Source organism: Pan paniscus, chromosome 2 (assembly GCF_029289425.2).
Source record: "Pan paniscus chromosome 2, NHGRI_mPanPan1-v2.0_pri, whole genome shotgun sequence".
Taxonomy (NCBI): Eukaryota; Metazoa; Chordata; class Mammalia; order Primates; family Hominidae; genus Pan; species Pan paniscus.
Window position 1 is genome coordinate 81,958,941 of NC_085926.1, and position 20,096 is coordinate 81,979,036.

A 20,096-nucleotide genomic window follows, 5' to 3' on the forward strand; every position below is an offset into this window, starting at 1 on the left:
CTAATTTTAGGGTCTTTAAATAAGATATATTTGGGATTACTATACAGAGATTATCTATTTAATTTAAAAAATAAAGTTAGCTAAAAATTTTTTTAGTAAATTTCTCTTTCCTTCAGTTGGCATATAGGTTCATGTAAACATTGCTTCCCCAATTGAAAAAGACCGTGTTTTGGACCTCACTGAACTTTTTCCCATTATAAAAGACCATGATTTTTATTTTCCTAAAAGCAGGTTTCCTGTCATTTATTTTTAAATTCTCTGTACCCAGCACAGTGCTTACAAATGGTAAGCTAGCAAATATTTTTAGAAGAAATACATGAATCATAATGTAGTACTTCCTAATGGTTTCAACTAATGGCATCAAATTTAAAATACATACCACCTAGAAATTAAACTCACTAAAATTTTTATTTTACTAAAGTATCATGTATATTCCACTCATATGAAAAGAGATAGAGGGTCACAAAAAATCAGAAAATACTAGGCAGCTACATTTTTGACAAGATCAAGAGTCACTGAACTCTTAGAGTAACAGGAAGTTATATTTAGAAGTAGACTTAAAATATGACAGTTCATGACATGATATTTATTAAGGAACACACTTCACAAATGGGAGTTGGCTTTTTGCCCTAGTATGGCTTGCCTTACACCTCTTTTATATAGAACAAACAAAAGTGCTTTTGTACATGACATTGTGGCAGGGATTCTCAATTCGATTCTCTGATCTATTTATAAGAAAGGTTTTCTACTGCATAAGTTACCATGTCAATATTCATAAAAACTAAATATAAAATTGGTGTCTGCAATGTATTATTTCTAAAATATTTTTCTTGATTTTTTTTTCTTCTTTGATCATATCCCTAGCACTTACTTAATACTATTTTCACGGACCACTGTCTTAATCAGTTCAGGCTGCTATAGTAAAATATTATAGACTGGGTGGTTTACAAACAATAGAAATTTATTTCTCACAGTTCTGGAGGTGATAGTTCAATATCATGGTCTCAGCTTGGTCAGGTTCTGGTGAGTGCTCTCTTCTCGATTGTAGACTGATGACTTCTTGTTGTATTCTCACATGTTGTAAAGAGTGAAGAGCGCTCTCTAGGGTCTCTTTCATAAGGGACCTAATCTAATCTCATTCATGAGGGCTCCATCCTCATGACTTAATTACCTCCCCAAGGCTCCGCCTCCATATACCATCACATGGGATTAGGGTGAATTCTGTGGGGATACAAACATTCAGTTCAATGGAACCAACATCCTCATGCTCTCCTTGCCTGAGGGTAGAAATAGAAAAATGTCCAACAAAATATTTTCTCCTATTCTTTCATAGTAAATTTGTTGTTGGGCATGTAGCTGCCTAGCTAGAGACATTTCTCAGACTCTCTTCCAGCTAGATGTGGTCCTTTGGCTACATTTTCACTAATGGAATGCGACTAAAAGTGAAAATGACACTTCCAGCTATAGGTCTTAAAAATATTAGTCAAGCAAGTGTTTTTATACTTTCCCTTTCCTGTGAGCTGCAACATGGCCATTTCTGGAACTTAGCTATGGCCATATGGATGAGAACAACAGCCTTGTTGATGGCAGAATTACAATGTAAGGAACATGAATCTCTGAATGACCTCATGGGGCAGAGCTGTCTGCTTTCCTGGACTGCTACTTACATCTGTGACACAAGAAAGAATTAGAGTTATATTTTTTAACCTCTATACTTTGGACAGTTTTATTATAGCGGCTTAGTCTTCATCTTAACTAATCAGGTGGACCCAGCAAAAGTTTTAACTCATCTTAGTCCAGGATGAAATCAAACTCATTATTTTACATGCTGGCACTTTTCCGTCCAAAATAAAAACAGATTTACTTTTATCTATTGATTAGTGCATCATATTAAAGGTGATATGTTCATTTAAGCAGTGTTCATATGAAAACAATATTTAGTTTGTAGTGACTATTGAATAGAATTTCAGCCTATGTTGAGGTGAAAATGTTTAGGTTATTTAACAATGATCAGATGTATATAAACAGATTCCACCTTGTAAGATACTGAGAGTTCCAACATTACACAGTGCAGATGTCCAACTGACTGCTGCTCTCCAACAGTGATACTAAAAGGTAAAAGCCAAAGAAAGACTTGGTACTTTTCACGGCCTTTACTTCATTTGTCCTAGAAGCTCCAGATGATTGATGGTCTTCTCAACCTTGACGTTATCCATCAGTTCTATTTTGCTTTGGGCAGTTGTATGAGTTATCATCTGCCTGACTTTAAGCAGAGAGGTATGAAGTTCAGTTAATAATATATGCATTCATTCAACAGATGGGTGATAGAGGAATGAATGAACATGTATTTACTTATTGAGTTTATCATGAGTTAGGCATTATTCTGTTAACCAGAGATTCAGCAATGAATCAAAGAGACAAGTTTTCTTCCCTGGTAGAACTTGTCTTTCAGTTGGCATAGAGAAGAGCACATACAAGTAAACAAACAAGGCAATAAATAAGAAATATTTAGGTATTGATAAATAATATGAAGAAAATAAAAGCAGGATGATAAATTAGAGAGCGACTCAATGGAGAGAAACAATCTTAGAAAGTGTGCCCCCAAATTTCCTCTCTGAGAAAGTCATAGGAAGCCACATTCTGAATAACAAAGTGAGAGCAGACATTGGAAAGCTAAGGGAAGAGTGTTTTAGGCAGAGAGACCTCTGGCAATGTAGTCAAGTCCTTAGAAATCTTTACGTTCATTTTTGGATGCCACATATATGCTATTTACCTAATGATCATCTAATAATAAATAACATGCTAGTGATATGAAATAAGAATCAAGGGAATTGATATTTCTATAGAGAGCAAAAACTGAAATATTCAAATCTCTGTCTTCACTTGGTTTAGTATTAGATGCTGTGTGAATGAGGTATGCCAGTTTCCTAACTGCTGGAAAAGGGTTATCATCTAAAATTGATTCAAACAAGGGATCTTGTTTATTATAATAGTTTATTTTACTTATACTATTTTCAGTGGGAAAATGTAGGCCCCATTAACTGTAATGTTGTGCTTGGCAGGTACCATTAGGAAGTAATTGGCTTTGACTAGTAAAATCTCATGAATTGTCATGACTTTACTTTTAATTGAGTCTAAGAAAGAGGCTGGAATGATTGAACAATAAAAAGTTGAAGAGGTCTGTTGTTTTGATGTATCATCTAATAGACATAAATATAATTGAATAATATAGACAGTAACTTAGCAAAAGGAGGAAAATCGGAAGTTCCTCTTGAGCCATGCTTATTAGGAATCACTGAAAAAATACTGGAAATACATACACTGTTACTCTGTAAAAATGTCCAAAAACCTGAACTTGAGCTCTTCTGAGGATAAACCTATTAAAACATCACAAGAAATGTAATCAGTATCTTGTAGAAGCTAGTAAGGACAATTTCACTGCTGAGTAGAGTATCTGTGACCTGGAAAACAATATAAGGATTAAAAAAATGACTCTCAACAGTTATTTTAATAGGTTCAGGTAAATTGGAAATCAAGTATGCAATATGGCACTTACTTTACCTCTATATCCTGTCTGCAGTGCATGAAAATATCAAAATGATATTTGCAATAACACAACATGAGCCAATCTATGAAATTTAATGTCCCAAAAAAAGATTCAGCATGTCTGAACAAGAATACAATGAAGAAAAAGTTACTATAATTATGAAACTTATGACCATCAAGCATCAAGTTACTTATGTTGTATACATTTGCTGCATCTTTTTTGTAAACCTTTAAATAAGCAATCTAAGAAAATAATTTTCTGGGAAATGACTGAGATAACCAGAGATAAGAAATTAAAATGAATTATTTGGCAGCCACTGTATAGTAACATCAGATTCAATCCTACTGTTGAAATTGCCTCTGTATTGTGAGCAGTTAGAAAACACTTTCTCAAATGATCAACATCTATTTCCAAAATTGTAGTTATGGATAATATGCATAGCTACAAATGATCATGGACTTCCTTCCAAGAATTCAAGGAGAGGAATTCAGACAAATAGGTGCCTTTTAATAAGTCAAGTTCCAGCTGTGAACTTCAAGGCAATTATAAGAGATAAACATAAAGAGTCCAGGCATAATACAAAATAAATAAGTTCTATAAAATTGGAAATTTGCAGGGTTCTAAATCTTTAGGAATCCACAGGATGTTCGCAAATGCATTTGGAGGGCAGGACTTTCAGAGCTAACATAAAATCGGACTCATTATCTTTCTGTAATTTAGTATTTCCTCTTATAAGAATTCTAAATAGAGGGTAGCTAGAATAGCTGAATTAATCAAAACTTCTTTTCCATCAAAAGTTCGTTACCAGCGCCCTTGGCTCTGTTCTCATCTCCTTCATGCCTGCACATCTCTCCTGCATGACTTCAAAGGCAAATCTCCACACAGGAGATAGGAACGAGAGGCTGGGGGATGAGAACCGGGCCACCTCTGTTAAAAGAGAGGCTTAATTAAGTACATATTTGAAGAGTGCCTTTCACATGAAAAAGCAGTAAGAAAACTCAGTACTATTAACACTGAACAAGAAGTGCCTGGTCCTGGGAGCAAAGCCTTACTGAGATTAAGGAAAATGTTTATATTCTCCTCCTCCAGGCAAGCATTTTTCAATGGGATTCTTTATTGATCTGTCATCCTAAGAGAGTCTGTAAATCTAGCATCTGCATATTGATTCCTAGTTGGTTTGGAAGAAGAGGAAGCAGAGAGCAAAAGACACATCTTTCTTAAGTCAGAGTAAAACTGCATGCTTGCAAATGTGCACTCATTTCTCTGCAAAAGGACTTATAGTACATGTAAAATTTGGAGACAAACACTTTTTGTGTGTGTAATGAGAAGATCTTAATTTTCATTTGTTACTTAGAAACTTAACTGGCATGATTTATTATTAAAATGACCAACGTTATTGTAACAGCATGTTAAGGCCAAACTGTTATTTAATGTCATACCAATAATTTAAAGATAAATCAAAGCATGGATAAATATTAACTGTGATTTATGCAATGTATTAAGAATGTTAGACAAAAGTTTTCATCAGAAATGAAAACTTGGCAGGTATATTCTAATGGTTCCAGTAGATGTACAATCATTGGAAGTTTAGAGTGAGGCACCATATTTCCACAGATACAAAGTCCTGAAGTGAGATGCCAGGTCGAAAAACAAATCCTCTGAGAAAAATAACTGGCTAGAAGGCTCTAATTCTGATGATAAAAGGACTGAGTAAGAAAGTAAAGTAAAAATATATTTGCGAGAGATTTCCTTGAAAGGAGCTGATGCTGGGCTCTAAATCTCACCACCCCTCTCAAAGGTGAGGACTGGGAATCCATCCTCCTCAACCTGAAACTTAGAAAGAGGAGCTTCATTGGGAGTATTTGGAAAGCTTGAGAAATGGCTCCGGAATTTAGGGAACTCTGGCCTACTGTCTGACACATGTCCTGACATTCTTCAGGGGAAGGCCATGACTTCTGAGGTAGCATGTTCAAAAGAAAGAAGAGTCTGTTTGTATAATAATCACATTCCCACTAGTAACAGAGCAAAAGCTCATTTGCATTTCCTGTACACCAGTTGTAGATGACAAGAGTGGGAGCACATTCTAGCAATCACGCTTGGCGGGACTTCCAGGATAGGCAATAGTACTCTAACTGCTAGTCTGTGTTGAAGAGGACACCGTGGAAGTTAGAACTAAGGGAGAAGCAGACATCTGAAGGAAAGGTACTGAACAAGCAGTCACAGATGTTGTAGCCAGGGAAGGTTAGCTTCCAAGGTCTGCAAAAGCTTTGAACATCTGCCAGGCCAAGTTCCTATAATACCATCTTGTGATAATACCTGCCTAAGTGAAAGCTCCCTGTCTGCCTTTGGCCTCCAATCCTTTTAATTTACATGAACAGGTGAGTAGAGGAGGAGATGAGTTAGATAGAATGACCCATTCCCTCCATCCTCTACCACTGCAATGGCTACACTACAGTCAGGCTCTGATTGAAGAGGGGAAAAGTTCAAGGTTGTATTTTTGATTACTGTGGACCGAACAGTGTCATTTCTGAAACAAGACTATGCTTGTGACAGGAATGGAATGAGGAAACTTCAATTACCTAAAACCAACAAAAGGATCATGAAACCTTCAAATGTTTCATACAGTATTGGAAAACTACCTGCAATAGACACAATAAGACAAAGTGGGTAAAAAAAAAAATTGTTTTGTCTTCAGTTTACCCTTTGAATTGTGCTTATTAAAGGCAATAATAAGCCTAAAACCAATTGTTTTTTCAAAGAAACTGCAGCTAAGAAGCAGCTGGTTAAAATGAGACACATCTGTCATTTTGCTAGCTAATCAAAGTAATCACCATTGAACACAAACATTGTTATAAGTAAAAATACAAATTTCAAACTGAAGGGGATCGTAGTTGAATAAAAAATTCACCAAGGCCTTCAGCCATATCTTCAAAGATATTGAAGCAAGAATTAGTCTATTTATAATTGTACCTGTAAAGCCAAACTGTTATTTAATGTCATACCAATAATTTAAAGATAAATCAAAGCATGGATAAATATTAACTGTGATTTATGCAATTTATTAAGAATGTTAGACAAAAGTTTTCTTCAGAAGTGAAAACTTGGCAGGTATATTCTAATGGTTCAAGCAGATGTACAATCATTATTTGAAAGGTTGATTAGATGTGTCACTTAAAAAAAGACTCAGTGTTTCTATTTCCTTGTCTGAGTCTTCAATGGAGACATTAATAAGAAGGAAATATCTATTCATGGAAATCTAAATATTTATAAATATTTATTAGTTCCGCCATGCTGTTTGGGTTGTGAACTTGAGTTAGGTAAAATCTCTTTGCCATGATTTGTCAAAAGCAGATTTTTTGATGACTTGAGTGGATTTTGTTTTCTGAAATCAATTTGGGCAATAGTGCTTCAATTCTCCTAATTAGCTTCCTTGGCCCATTAGAAAACTGAGTTTCTGTCCTCCATTTTAGAAAGCAAAGACTAGGACAAAATAGCACATTACTGTAGTGGTAGCGAAGAGACAGATAAGGTTTGAGCTACAAAGAACAGTTTCAAAAAAGTGGTTCTGAGCAACCTTCAGTTAGTAAATAAAATCTGTGCAAATAGCTATTTGTGAAACTTGTATTATTTTCTCTTTTTTGAAGTTATTTGCAGGATTGATCCAGTGCTTAGAAAAATGACTGACAGATGAATCAGTTTTGAATCTCTCAGTTTCTATTCACACTGTCTAGATCAAACCTTCATCTTTCAACTAGGTTTTGACAATACCTTCTTTTTTCCTAACTTCCCTTACTTCAATGTTGCTCTCCTCTAATGAACCCTTCATTATACTGACAGATTATTTTTAAATGCAAATCAGTTAACATTTGTCATCGTTGTTTAAAATAAATTGTTAGACTCCCATTTCCTAAAGGAGTGTTTCTCTACAATTTTTTTTCTGCCTTAACATGCAAGATAGCTGGTATTCATACAAAGGACAAACAGCGTGGACATACATAGCTTTAGTGTCATTAGCTATTTACTCCACTTTTTTCTTCCTACTCACTCAAAAAAGCATATTGAAATGCAAGAAACTGAAAGGCATGTAAGACTAGAACTCATTTATTAGAAACAGTAATCAAATTTTTACTGACTGCTATTATTAACAAATTATTGGTATAATCGTGTATCAAGATACTGTAGTTAAAAACCCATTGGACTACAAGATAAACCCAAACTACTCAATTTGATATCCGTAGTACTAGCCTAACTCATTTTTTGCTCCTTCTTCAATTATATATGCCTCTGAAGGGAAAGAATACAAATCACGCAGGAGGGGAGAATTTCTTAGCAGAGAACACGTAGAGATATGGGAAACCAGAGAGCAACAGACCTCTGGACTCCACAAGTTCACCTAAGGCTGGTTTGGATCCATGAGTCTTCTCATACATTCAACGGACTATCTTAACTAGGCTTTCTTACATTATTGACAGTGTTTCAGTGTATTACTTTGATAAAATAATAGAATTTAAAATATGGATCTGTGACATAGTTAAGTCACTATACTTGTTAGTAACTCAGGAGATTATAGGTTTATAATTTAAATTTCATAGTCATGTACATTTTTTACTACCATGTGAACTTTTAGAGGGGCAGAAAGTCCCAATCAAATAAGTAGATTTCAGTTATTAATATTATATTTGATTACCTTATGTATTTTTAATAAAAATATAAAGAATTCTACACCTATGAGATTTATAAAAATAAGATTAATTACTATATCTGCAGGTAGAGTAATTCATCAGAGCAGAGAACTGATGAATTACTGTCTCTAAGATAATTTATCTTTGAAAATTCTGTTCTAAGCTGAATGTGTAAAATTTCCCATCCATTTTTATAGCAGAGCACTTTTCTTAGCCACGGATTTAGTAAAACTAGAATATCTTGTGCACAAATGTCTAAGTTCTGATAAAGAAAATCTCACATTCTTAAATTCCACATACATCTTTTTAATATAGGTTTTTCTTTCTAGGTTTAATTTTCTTTCTAAGCCCTCATTTGACAATTATGTGTCACCTTGAGTATGCTTTTTGATGAAGTTTTCTGTCTTCCTAGCTAAATTATGGTTTCTTTAGAGGAGCAAATATGTGTTCTACTCTTTGTCTCCTGAATATATAGCACAGTGCTTTGAGGATAGTCAGGCAAATTTAGTTTAGAGGAAACTCATTTTGAGAGGAAAATTTATTAGCTATTTTTTCAAAGTGACAAAACCATTATCAATCAACAAATATTCAGATGCAAACACTCTCTTAGGTATAGCATATGTTTTGCGACACTTGCCCTCAAAGTCCTTTTACAGAGACAAGCCACATAGCCAAGGCTCATTTATAAAATACCTAAATGAGTGAAATATATATATAATATATATTAATATTTAATACAAAGGACCTAAATGAGTGAAATATATGTGTACAGTTATATATTATATAATTTTAATTATATTTAATTATATATAATTAAATTATATATTTAATTATATATTTAATATATATAATTATATATTTCACTCATTTAGGTCTTTTGCATTAAATGATATTTTCTATAATTTTAGTATATAGAATAAGTAGAGATTTTTTAAAGATGACTTTACAAAAAGATTATCCTTGCACTTGTACATTAGGTAAAGAGACAATTTGAGCTCATTGATCCTGTGAGAAAAGGCTTCCCCAGGCACAGGTTTACATGTATTTAAATGTATCACTAATATTACTTTGAGAACTAGACTCCTCTTTTTTTTTCTATTGCACAACTATACTTAATAAGAAATCATGCACATTTTGTAATGTAGTTTCATATTTACAAAAATCTCAAATTAGAATCATGGAAGTACGGTAACAAATTTACTGCTACTTTTGCTTTGTCAAGTAGAGAAGTTCAAAGGCCAGAAATTGAAGAAAAATAGTGGTAAAGGCCACTATTTACAAAAATAAATGAAAATAAATTGTATCCATGATAATGTACAATATTTCAATAGTCTTGCACTGTCATGGCTAAGCCTTGTGAGATAAGAACAAAGGCCTCTGATTTGCAATTTTAGTTTTACTAAATTACAAAGGGAAACTAAAGTTCTGGGAGCTCTAACCCTAGATCTTATATCATATGCCAGTTCTAGTCTATTTGAATTCCAAACCCATATTCTTTCCACTTCACTGTATTAAAGTTTACCTGGCCACTTATGCATACATGCATATGTATGTGCACACACACACAGGTTTAATTTTCTTTCAGGTTCGGGGAACAATTTTGGCACCAGAGATTTCTCTCGGTTGATCAATACTATGTTAATAATTACATAATAAAAATTCCTGCTTTTCCTGTTGCATCTTTGCATTTCTACAGTCATAAATATTATTTACGCATTTATATATTCTGCTAGGTACTGAGGATAAAGAAGACAGTCCCTATATTCTAGGAACTTACTGACCGATTGAGAAAAACAAGTATGCGAACAAATATATACTACAGATAATTAAGATGAAATTAGTTTTCAGGTTCAAGGAAGAAATAACAAGGATGAGTGGACAATTCATTACATGGGAGCTCCAGTAAACTGGAGCCTCTGCCTTCTGAAATCTGTTCTTTGTTTGCTGTAGAGATAAGACAGTCTTATTACAGGGTCCTTTTCATAACTACAGTTTACCAAGTTCTTGGAAGGTGTCCAGCAGTGACCTCTCAAATGATGAATTTAGCTCTTTTTCTTGTGCCTTTCTTTAGCCTGTACATAATTCTGTCATAGATGTTGAAACATTTTAGTCTTTATTATTTATTTCTTTATATGTTCTAACTTATCTAGACTTGCACCCTAAAGCCAGTGTCTTTATTCTCTGTTTAGCTAAATCCTAACACAAAATCAGGCTTATATAAGGCATCCAATAAATACTCAGTAAAGTAAATGAAATAAATATGCAGCATTTGACAGTTTATAGTTTATAAATCCTTCTACAAAGTATGTGACATATATTTAATTCGTATATATGAATACATATGTATATACACACATATGTAGGTATATGTATATGCGTGTATGTGTACATATATACACAATATATATTTATCATTATTATTTTAATACAAGGAAGAAATTGCATAAATAAGCAATATTTCATCTGAATTACTGAATTTTTAAAAATTCTAATAGTAATAAGCAAGATAGATCAAAGACTAATACATTTATTTTCATCTATTAGGAAAGTGATGCTTAGAGAGTTTGTTATTAAGGCAAGTTTGGGTGGAAAGCCAGAACTAGGGCATAGGTTTACTGACTCCCAGATCAATGCCCCTCCATTTTACTACACTAGTAAATGCACTAACACAGGAAATAAGAATAATAACACCTATTTGTTCCTTTCACCCAAGGTTCTCAGCATGCCTTGCTAATTGTATCTACAGTCAGAGAAAATAAAGCTCTTACCCCTTCAGGATTTTGTCTAATTCATTCTGCAGCCAGTGGCTGAGCCCAAAATACAGCCCTTCTTTCATTTTGATCAAAAGATCATATTGGTTATACCAACCTATTAGTGTCTAGAGAAGCTGTGAGTTAAATTTCTGTGCTTCAAAGGATAAAAAGCATTATTTCTGTTTTGAGATGGTATTAAAAAAAAAAAGATTCTGCATGTAGGAGGTTCATTCAGCACACACACTTCTAACATACTTTTAAATCTATCTTAAAATAGAAATCTGTCTAGTTCCTCTGGATCTCTTATAAATTGCTAATGTCAATGCTAAGAATATGTTATTTAGTTTGAACTTTTAAAAGCAGTATGGTTTATAAGTTAAGAATTATTACATAGGATCTCAATTAGATAATGCAAATGTTAGCGTTTAAGTGCTTATATTTTTCATCCTTATATCAGTTTTGGGAGATCATATTTATAAAAGATGGTTGTCATACTGCAGCCGTTCTTTAATTCAGTTCTTTGGAGTAAGTGATGAATATGATCAAGCATTTATAGATAATATTTCTGGAAATAAATATGTGTAATAAGGTTACATAATGAATCAGATTAGAAATAACAATTATAGCTAAAATGGTGGAGAAAGGTTTACATACTTGAAACTTGTGGGGTTAAACATACTATAAAATATACATATTTTATAAATTTTAAATCTTACTCTTTGAGCCTTTGACTCAAAGCCTCTATCTCATCTATATTTATTCAACTATTGCTTCTTTATTATATAGGTACTTTGGTTTCTGCAGATCTAAGATAATTCTCCTTTTCAGAAATTATTACATAATAATCAGATATTTAATTGGATTCCCAAATAGCCCGATTGGTTATAGCGGCAAAAATAATGAAATTGTTGTTTTCTGGTTTAAGTACTGACACTGTTACATTATCTAATTTATTAATCTATAAAACTCTTTGGGAGTCTCTAGTTGGTAAGTTGGGACTTACTGCTCGATCTTTAATGACACCTGTTAACTTTCAGAGCTGGTTGCTCCCCATAATGTGATCCTTTCTGTCAAGAACACCCATTCCAACACCAGTCCTCGGTCTGCAGCATTTTCTAAGATGAGCACAATTGGCCAATCAATTTAATAATTATAATTATTAAGTACCTTAAATATGACAATAGTATTGTGTTAATTGCAAGAATATAAACATTACATGCCATGTTCTCAAAGAACTTATTAACAGAAGACAGAGCATGTTCAGCACAGCTACTGTACAGGAAAGTTCATGGCAAACAAATTAAAGGGTATATAAATTGAACAGGAATACATTTTAAAAAGCTAGATGTAAGATTCAGAGACAGTACAATGTATTAGTTTTGAATATTGTTTCTCTATCCAGACTACATCCATTTAAATTACAACTTAGCTAATTAGTTGTTGAGTGATTTTGGGCAAGTTACTTGAACGTGCTAACAGATATTTATTATGTGTTACTTCTTTATTTATAAACTAGTGATAATAATAGTATATATGTACTTCAAAGATATATTGTTAGAATTAAATAAGTAAATATACATAATAGTGTCTGGCACATGGAAAGACTGTATGAGTGTTAGCTTTTATTAGTAGTAGCACTATATCTAAGAATAAGTAAGATAATAATGTATTGTACATGAAGTGTTTAACAGAATGCCTGTTTTACAGTAACCAGTCAAAAATGTTACTTTATTATCAGCATTATTTTATGTGCTGGATTGCTGTGCTGTTTTGAGAAAAGTAAAACCAAACCAAATCAAACCAAACGAAAAAATATATGCACAGAATGAGTAAGGACTGATAGATTCATACAACTCTTCATCTAATTAAAAAACAAATAATATGTTTTGATGTGTTTAAGAGATAGATTTTGAAAGTTATATGGAAAAGGGGATGAGGGATGGTCTAGGAAATTAATACCAGAGTACGTCTCAGGGTGAGACACACAAAAGTAAATAAAAACCACCAGATCTGGTATTGCTTCTGTATTCTGGCTGTGCTGAAAGTCAACTCCCAATATTAAACCTTAATCAGTTGCCATATGCTGGCAAAATAAATATTTTTATTCCCTGAAAAATGGCATAAGGTCTATAATGGTAAGATGAGTGCTAAAAAAGAAAAACAAAGCCACTACAACCTAGAACTTCCCCTCCCTCCCAAAATAGCAAACAAAAATGAATATAACATTCTAAGTAAGATTGCATGTATTTATGCCTCCAACAAAGACTTGTAAGATACATCTCTGTTAACTTGACTATTTGGAAGAGAAGTCAAATGAATTTTGGAGAATGACAATGGGTTATCATAAACATAACCACTAGCAATTCCAATTTCTGTTACTATTCTAGATCTGTTCTCTTTATTGGAACAAATCAGTGCAGCATCTGGTAACTGGTATGCAACTACTGAGTTAGTGAATGCTTTATTTTCTATGCTTAAAGACTACCAAAAGAGTTTTGAACTCATTTGGCAGAGTTAGCAGTACTCCTACTGTCTTAGTCCATTTGGGCTGCTATAACAAAATACCATAAAGTGGATAGCCTATAAACAACAGAGATTTATTTCTTACAGTTCTGCCCACTGGGAAGTCCAAGATCAAGACACTAGCATGTTCAAAGTCTGGTGAGAGCCTGTTCCTTTTTGCATAGATGACATATTTTTTGCTACAGCCTCATATGGTGGAAAAGGAGGAAAATTTCCCTTAGGCCCCTTTTTATTTTTTTGCAGATAGGGGTCTCACTACTTTGCCCTGAGCGGGCTTAAATTTATGATCCTCCCACCTCAGTCTCCCAAGTAGCTGGGACTACAGGAGTGTGCCACCATGCCCACTATCTTTAGCCTCTTTTATAAGGGCACGAATCTCATTACAAAGTCTCTGTCTTCATGACCTGATCCACCTTCCAAAAGGCCCCACCTCCTAATATCATCACCTTAAGGGCTAGGATTTCAACATAGGAATTTGGGAACACACAAACATTCAGATTATACAAAGCACCTACTCTTTCTAAATTCTAACTTGTCAGGTTTTCTGTCATAAGCTAATCTCCAGGGATTTTGCTTAGTCTGCCATTTCTTAGAACATCATGCTGATCTGCTACACCTAAACGTATCATACATATTAGATTTGGTGAGTAGGACTTAGTAAATAACCCATGCACATGGTGACTGATATGGTTTGGCTGTGTCCCTACCCAAATCTCATCTTGAATTGTAGTTCCCATAATCCCCATCTGTCCTGGGAGGGACCCAGTGGGAGGTAATTGAATCATGGGGATGGTTTCCCCCATGCTATTCTCATGATGTGAGTAAGTTCTCACGAGATCGCATGGTTTTATAAGGGACTTCCCCCTTTGCTCTGTTCTTATTCTTTTTTCTGCCACCCTGTAAAAAGGACATGTTTGCTTCTCTTCCTACCATGATTGTTAGTTTCTTGAGGCCTCCCGAGCCATGCTGAACTGTGAGTCAATTAAGCCACTTTATAAATTACCCAGTCTTGGCCAGGTGCAGTGGCTCACACCTGTAATCCCAGCACTTTGGGAGGCCGAGGCGGGTGGATCACCTGAGGTCAGAAGTTCCAGAGCAGCCTGGCCAACATGGTGAAACCCGGTCTCTACTAAAAATACAAAAATTAGCCAAGTATGGTGGCGGGTGGCTGTAATCCCAGCTACTTGGGAGGCTGAGGCAGGAGAATCGCTTGAACCCAGGATGTGGAGGTTGGAGTGAGCCGAGATCACGCCATTGCACTCCAGTTGGGCAACAAGAGAGAAACTCCATCTCAAAAAAAGAAAAAAAAAAATTACCCTGTCTTGGGTATGTCCTTATAGCAGCATGAGAATGGACTAATACAGTGAGTTACATGCATGCCAGAGAGTAGGAGATAAACACAATGGAAATTTAGGGGATGGGACCTCAGTGGTGGAAGAAATGGTGCACATTACGGTGGCAAGAGGAAGAGTAGGTCACAGCAGGCATTATGGAAATTTGAGTGGGGCCTTAAAGAGTGGATGAGTCTTTTGTTGTTAGAGATGGGGGAAAATGATGCATTTCTAGTAGAGAGAAAAATATGGGGGAAAAACATGGAAATGAGAGAGTGGAGCAGCACCAAAGCTGTTTTGCAAATGAACAGTAAAAACTGGAAAATAATGTAACTGGAAATGAAGCTGAAAAGGCAAGCTGGGTCTTGAATTGCCAAGCTAAGAGTTTGAGTGTTATTTTTGATAATGAGGTGTGCATTTGAGCTAAAGGAAATGTTTCCATAGACCTGTTATCCTACAAGAAAATGCAGGAACTGACAGGAAGAAGTGGGTATGAGGGGAACATCCTATCATTTTTTCCCTTCCCCAACTCACTGACCTCAGGAGTCTGGTAGATTTTTATTGACTCCAAGGTAAGAGCTGCACCTTTAATTGAACACTTACAAAAATCGGGTAGGTTCCTTTACCTAGACTTCTAAAATCTCAAGTTGTAGAAAAAAAGACATAATTCCAAATCACACTTTCATGAATGATAATATCCACTGCTATGGCAGTTGCTCTGTCTGTTAGTTTTTAACTCTTTGAATAGCCAATCCCTTAAAAAGAGAAATTATTATAGCAAATTACAATAGCAAATTATTGATTGGATTTCTTACATAGAAATGGCCTGAAAGAAAAGGAATTGTTGATATTTGTGCTTTGTAATGAAATTTTTCCTTAGTGGGCTATATAGAAAGATGTCACTGGTCCACTCTCAAGGATATTTGCAGTTTAATAGACTTCTCTTGGTTGCAGAAGGAGTAATAGCGATAGTGACAGTGGTAGTAATAGTAGTGGTAATATTATAGGTCATATTTATTTTGAATTTCCATGTCAGAAATAGTTCTCTCAATCCTGCCAACTACAGCCCTATGAAATACTTGCTATTATTATTCCTATTTTACAGATGAGGAACCTGTTGAACAGAAAAGTCTCTGACCATAATCAAGGTCACACAGTCAGAAGGCATCCCAGCAGACACTCCACACTAGCCAATGTGGATTCAGAGACTGCACCCTTGATTACTGTGTTGTTTCATGATACTAGTGGTATGATTCATCATTCATAGAAATATAATAAGTCTTGGACATAATTACTGGAAACAGATTAGAGTTGTTTGTGTTTGTTTGTTTTTGATGGGTGAAAATAATTAGCCTATATTTAAATATGTGATCTCTGCCCTATTTGAATGTTTCTCTAATGCCAGCCATAATGAATCATAAAGGTGAATATGAATTATTATCATTCCTTCTTTTTAATCAAGTCACAACAGTTGTTAGTCATTTTTTAAAGTTTATGGCATTATTTTGAAAAGTATAGTTAATGTACAATTTCACGATTATTCTGAAGTCGTGACTTTTTGGTCAATTTACTTCCAATATAGACTTCCTTGCATTACACAAAGGACTTTACTTTAGATTAAAGTGTTTGGCCTTGTGACCAGTTACATTAACACTTTGTTCTCTGTACTTCATGTTAATGCTATTGCATTTGTTACAGACATGTGATTGTGTGGCTTTTGATTTTTATTTTTCTGTGTTCAAATATTTAAACCTCATTTGTGAATCCTGTTTTTAGTTCCATCATATAAGATAGCTCAGGGCTGGGCCCAGTCAATCCCTCTAAATTCTAATCATCATAATTCTTATCTTGTTTGATAAAGGTATAAATTATGCCTAAAGGACAGTGTTCCTATGCCAGAAATAGGGAGGACCAATTAGTAAATGAATGACTCATCTTTTTGTTTATAATTTCCACAGTCTAATTTTGCTTAAGCAATGCCTCATGCTTTAATCATGAGGTTAGTGTATTAAAGCAATGGTTGATTTTTGGCTCCTCCCATATACTGTACGACATGATATGCTAATATATTCAGAAACCTAGGAATAGTTTCATTTATTGCTAGTGGTAATGGCCAATAATCAAGGCATAACTTCATAATAAGAAATTCACTTTCAGAATGAAAACACATCTAAAATAAGAAGTTTTAAATTTTCTAATTGTTGTCCTCTCCTGCAGATGATAGTTAAACTATTTTGTCAGCTATGATTTATAAGTACAGTACTCATTATATTCCTATTCCTTTATATTTTACTATGTTCTTTTTACCTTTCTCAAATGGGACATTTCCTCAAGATAATGTATATAATTATTCTCATTAAAAACTGGTAAACCTAGAGAAAATACTCTGTATTTTATTACTTAGCAAGTCTTTACCAAACAGGTGATTTTTGAAAACATTTAATACTCTTGTAATAATTAAAGCCTTTTTGTTTCATTCCAATAACATTTCTTAGCATTTCTCTCCAGGTGAGTACATTTTGTGTTTTTAAGCTAAAAAAATGCAACACGGCCTGCCATATATCATATTTGTTATTAAATGGCTCAAAATTTTAATTATATTTTTATGTTGGAAAGCAAGCATGTATTGCAGAAATCTGAGGTCACTTTTAAAGTTCAAGAGACTTTTCAGAATGGTAAAATGAATATAAACTTTAAAAGAAATGTCAATGTTATTCGATACAATTACTGTTAAAAATGAAATAGTTAAGGATAACATATTTTGAAAATTAAAAAGGAAAAGGGAAAACAAAATTATATTGCTTTTCTGGTGTTGTTATGTTGATATTGTTGTAATTTTACAAGGTTTGCTATATGTTAATTTTTTTCCTTTCTTTATTTTCTCTTCTTTTTACGTAAAAAATGTTGCTGTATTCCACTATGTAATGGACAATTAAGTATTAGAACCAGCTGTTTCATCTCTGAATCTTTTGCTTATCATTGCTGGGCAAGAAGCAATCTTCAGTGGGACAAAATGAGAGTTAATGTTATAAAATAAAAACAAATCAGAGAAAGTGAAAGGCTTTTTGGGCAGACAAGCCTTATGGATTAAGGATGAAAAGGGCCAAGTTTAGGTCCCAAGTTCATGAAAAAATTCATTCTGATTACATGGACATCTTATGGCTTCTGAAATAATTATTTAAGCATGTAACATATATAGTTTGGCTTCTCATTAAGGAGTAAAGAATTGAAAAGTTCTTTAGCGGAGAGTTGAATAGAGTACATGAATCTGGCATTTTAATAGAAAAATATTGCTAGCACCTATGAGGTTTTCCATTTTATGTTGATTGGCTTGCCTCAACTCATTTTTGGTTGTTTGCTTTTTGGCTAGCACCTTCATGAATCAGAACTTTCCATATATGGAGGTTATTCAGCATGTCCTTTGTGAGTAATGGTTACAGGTATAAGGTGCATACAGGTAGATGTGAAGAAGGCAGTGGAGGATAACAGGAAAATGGAAGAGAATGAGGAAATGTATGGTCCTGTGGAAGAAACACTGGAATTAAGGTCAGAGTTCTCAGCTTTAAATTCATACTGCACCCTTCTAAGAGTAACTGTGGACAATTTCTTTAATCTTCTTTTGAGGTTCACTTTCTCCATCAGCCTGTAGGAGAATACAGGGTCTGAAAAAAAATCCTTGAGATGCTTGCCTCATAGGCTCCTACATCAGATGATGTGTGATGGTGGCTTGTAAGTGGGGACACATTATTTAGATATTAGGGGGTATTTGCAAACGAGTGCTGCAAAATTTGGAGCTCCTAATACATATTCCAAAATGTCTAATAGTTTCTCTGAAACATAAATATTTATGGTGAAAAAAAACTTATGAAATCCTAGGTACAGTTTGGATGACTCAGTTTTAACAAAACATCAACTATTTCCTAGGTACTTTCCCAAACATAAGAGTTAACTACAAAATAAAATAACCTGTCTTTCTTCTTAGATTTCTATGAGAAACTTTCAGTGTTGTTGATTTGTTCATTGGCTGATTTTACATGTTCTCGTTTTCTTTTTATAAAGCATATGTAGGAAGAAAGAAATCTGAATTAAGATTTATGCTTTCTTGTATTATTTTTGTTTAAGCAGGCATCAATTGCGGGCAAGGCTGAATCCAGGTTTTGGGGGCCTGAAGCTTAATCGATGTGGAGGACCTCTTTGAGGAAAAGCATGCAAAATTACAAATACAAAATTAGGTATGAAAGTGGAATTTCATGTAGAATGAGAGAACAAATTAAAATAAATCACGTCCCTTTTTCTTGGATCTTTTTTGGCTATTTATTGGAAATGCTTACATAAAAATGCTTCATGATTACAAGCTGACTTTCCCTCCTCATGTGGAACTTTACAAACCCCAGCAATTCCTAGCAGCCACATGGGCTGGTACAAGGTTTATCTGACCCTGGCTGTGAGGAAAATCTGTTAAGCTCCTTTTGCTCTTGTTTCTCTTCATTGGGGCTACCAAAGCACCCCACACAACTCTTTAAAAAGCAAGAGAAGACACTTTTTGAAGGATTACAATCTTTTACCCCTTCAGTGTAACTGCTAAGTGTTATCAGGCAACGATCACCCAAGGGTTCTTCATATAGTTTTTGTTTGTTTGTTTTTGCCTATGAATTTTAATAAAATTTCCTAGAGGTTAGACAAGGAGGCTTTGAATGATCAATTGCTTTCTACCTCAAGGAGATTTGTATTTTGTTTTGTTTTCCAACTACCCTTCTTCCTTCCTCCTCAAGGCTGGTGCAGGCTTCATTTACTTATTTATTTTTAGTCTCTTTAATTTCATGGCATATAGTAGTCATTCTCAAACTTGGCTGCACATCATCTGGAGAGCTTTCAAAACTGCTCACGTGCAGTTACACTCCCAGAGATTATTATTTAATTAGTCTGGGGTGATTTTACCATGCAGCTAAAGTTGAGAACCATTGTCTAAGATCCCAACAATCTATATTTCCTTAAGATCGATCTTTATTTTTTTTAAAGGGGCAGAAATGGCTGAAAAATCTAGTGGTAAATATGCATATAAGGCCCATTAATTTGACACTGTTTTGTTTAAAAATAAGATGGCTGCTGGGTTATTTCCAAATAGTGAAGATAATTGTTATCTTACTGAATAATTCTTAAAATCAATTTGGACATTGCAATATCCTCTTAACCACTGAAAACATGCAGAATTTAGAGATTAACTTCATTCTGGTCTTTAGATTTACTAACTTTTCAAACT

General features: G+C 34.2%; 1 long non-coding RNA gene across 1 annotated transcript in view; it reads left to right on the forward strand.

Annotated features, from left to right (window-relative positions):
* Positions 1–20,096, forward strand: part of LOC134730008 (uncharacterized) — a 34,884-nt gene that overhangs the window by 591 nt on the left and 14,197 nt on the right. The window contains exon 3 of the long non-coding RNA XR_010111591.1: positions 15,942–19,068. This is a non-coding gene — a long non-coding RNA (uncharacterized LOC134730008). The remainder of the gene's footprint in view (positions 1–15,941; positions 19,069–20,096) is intronic.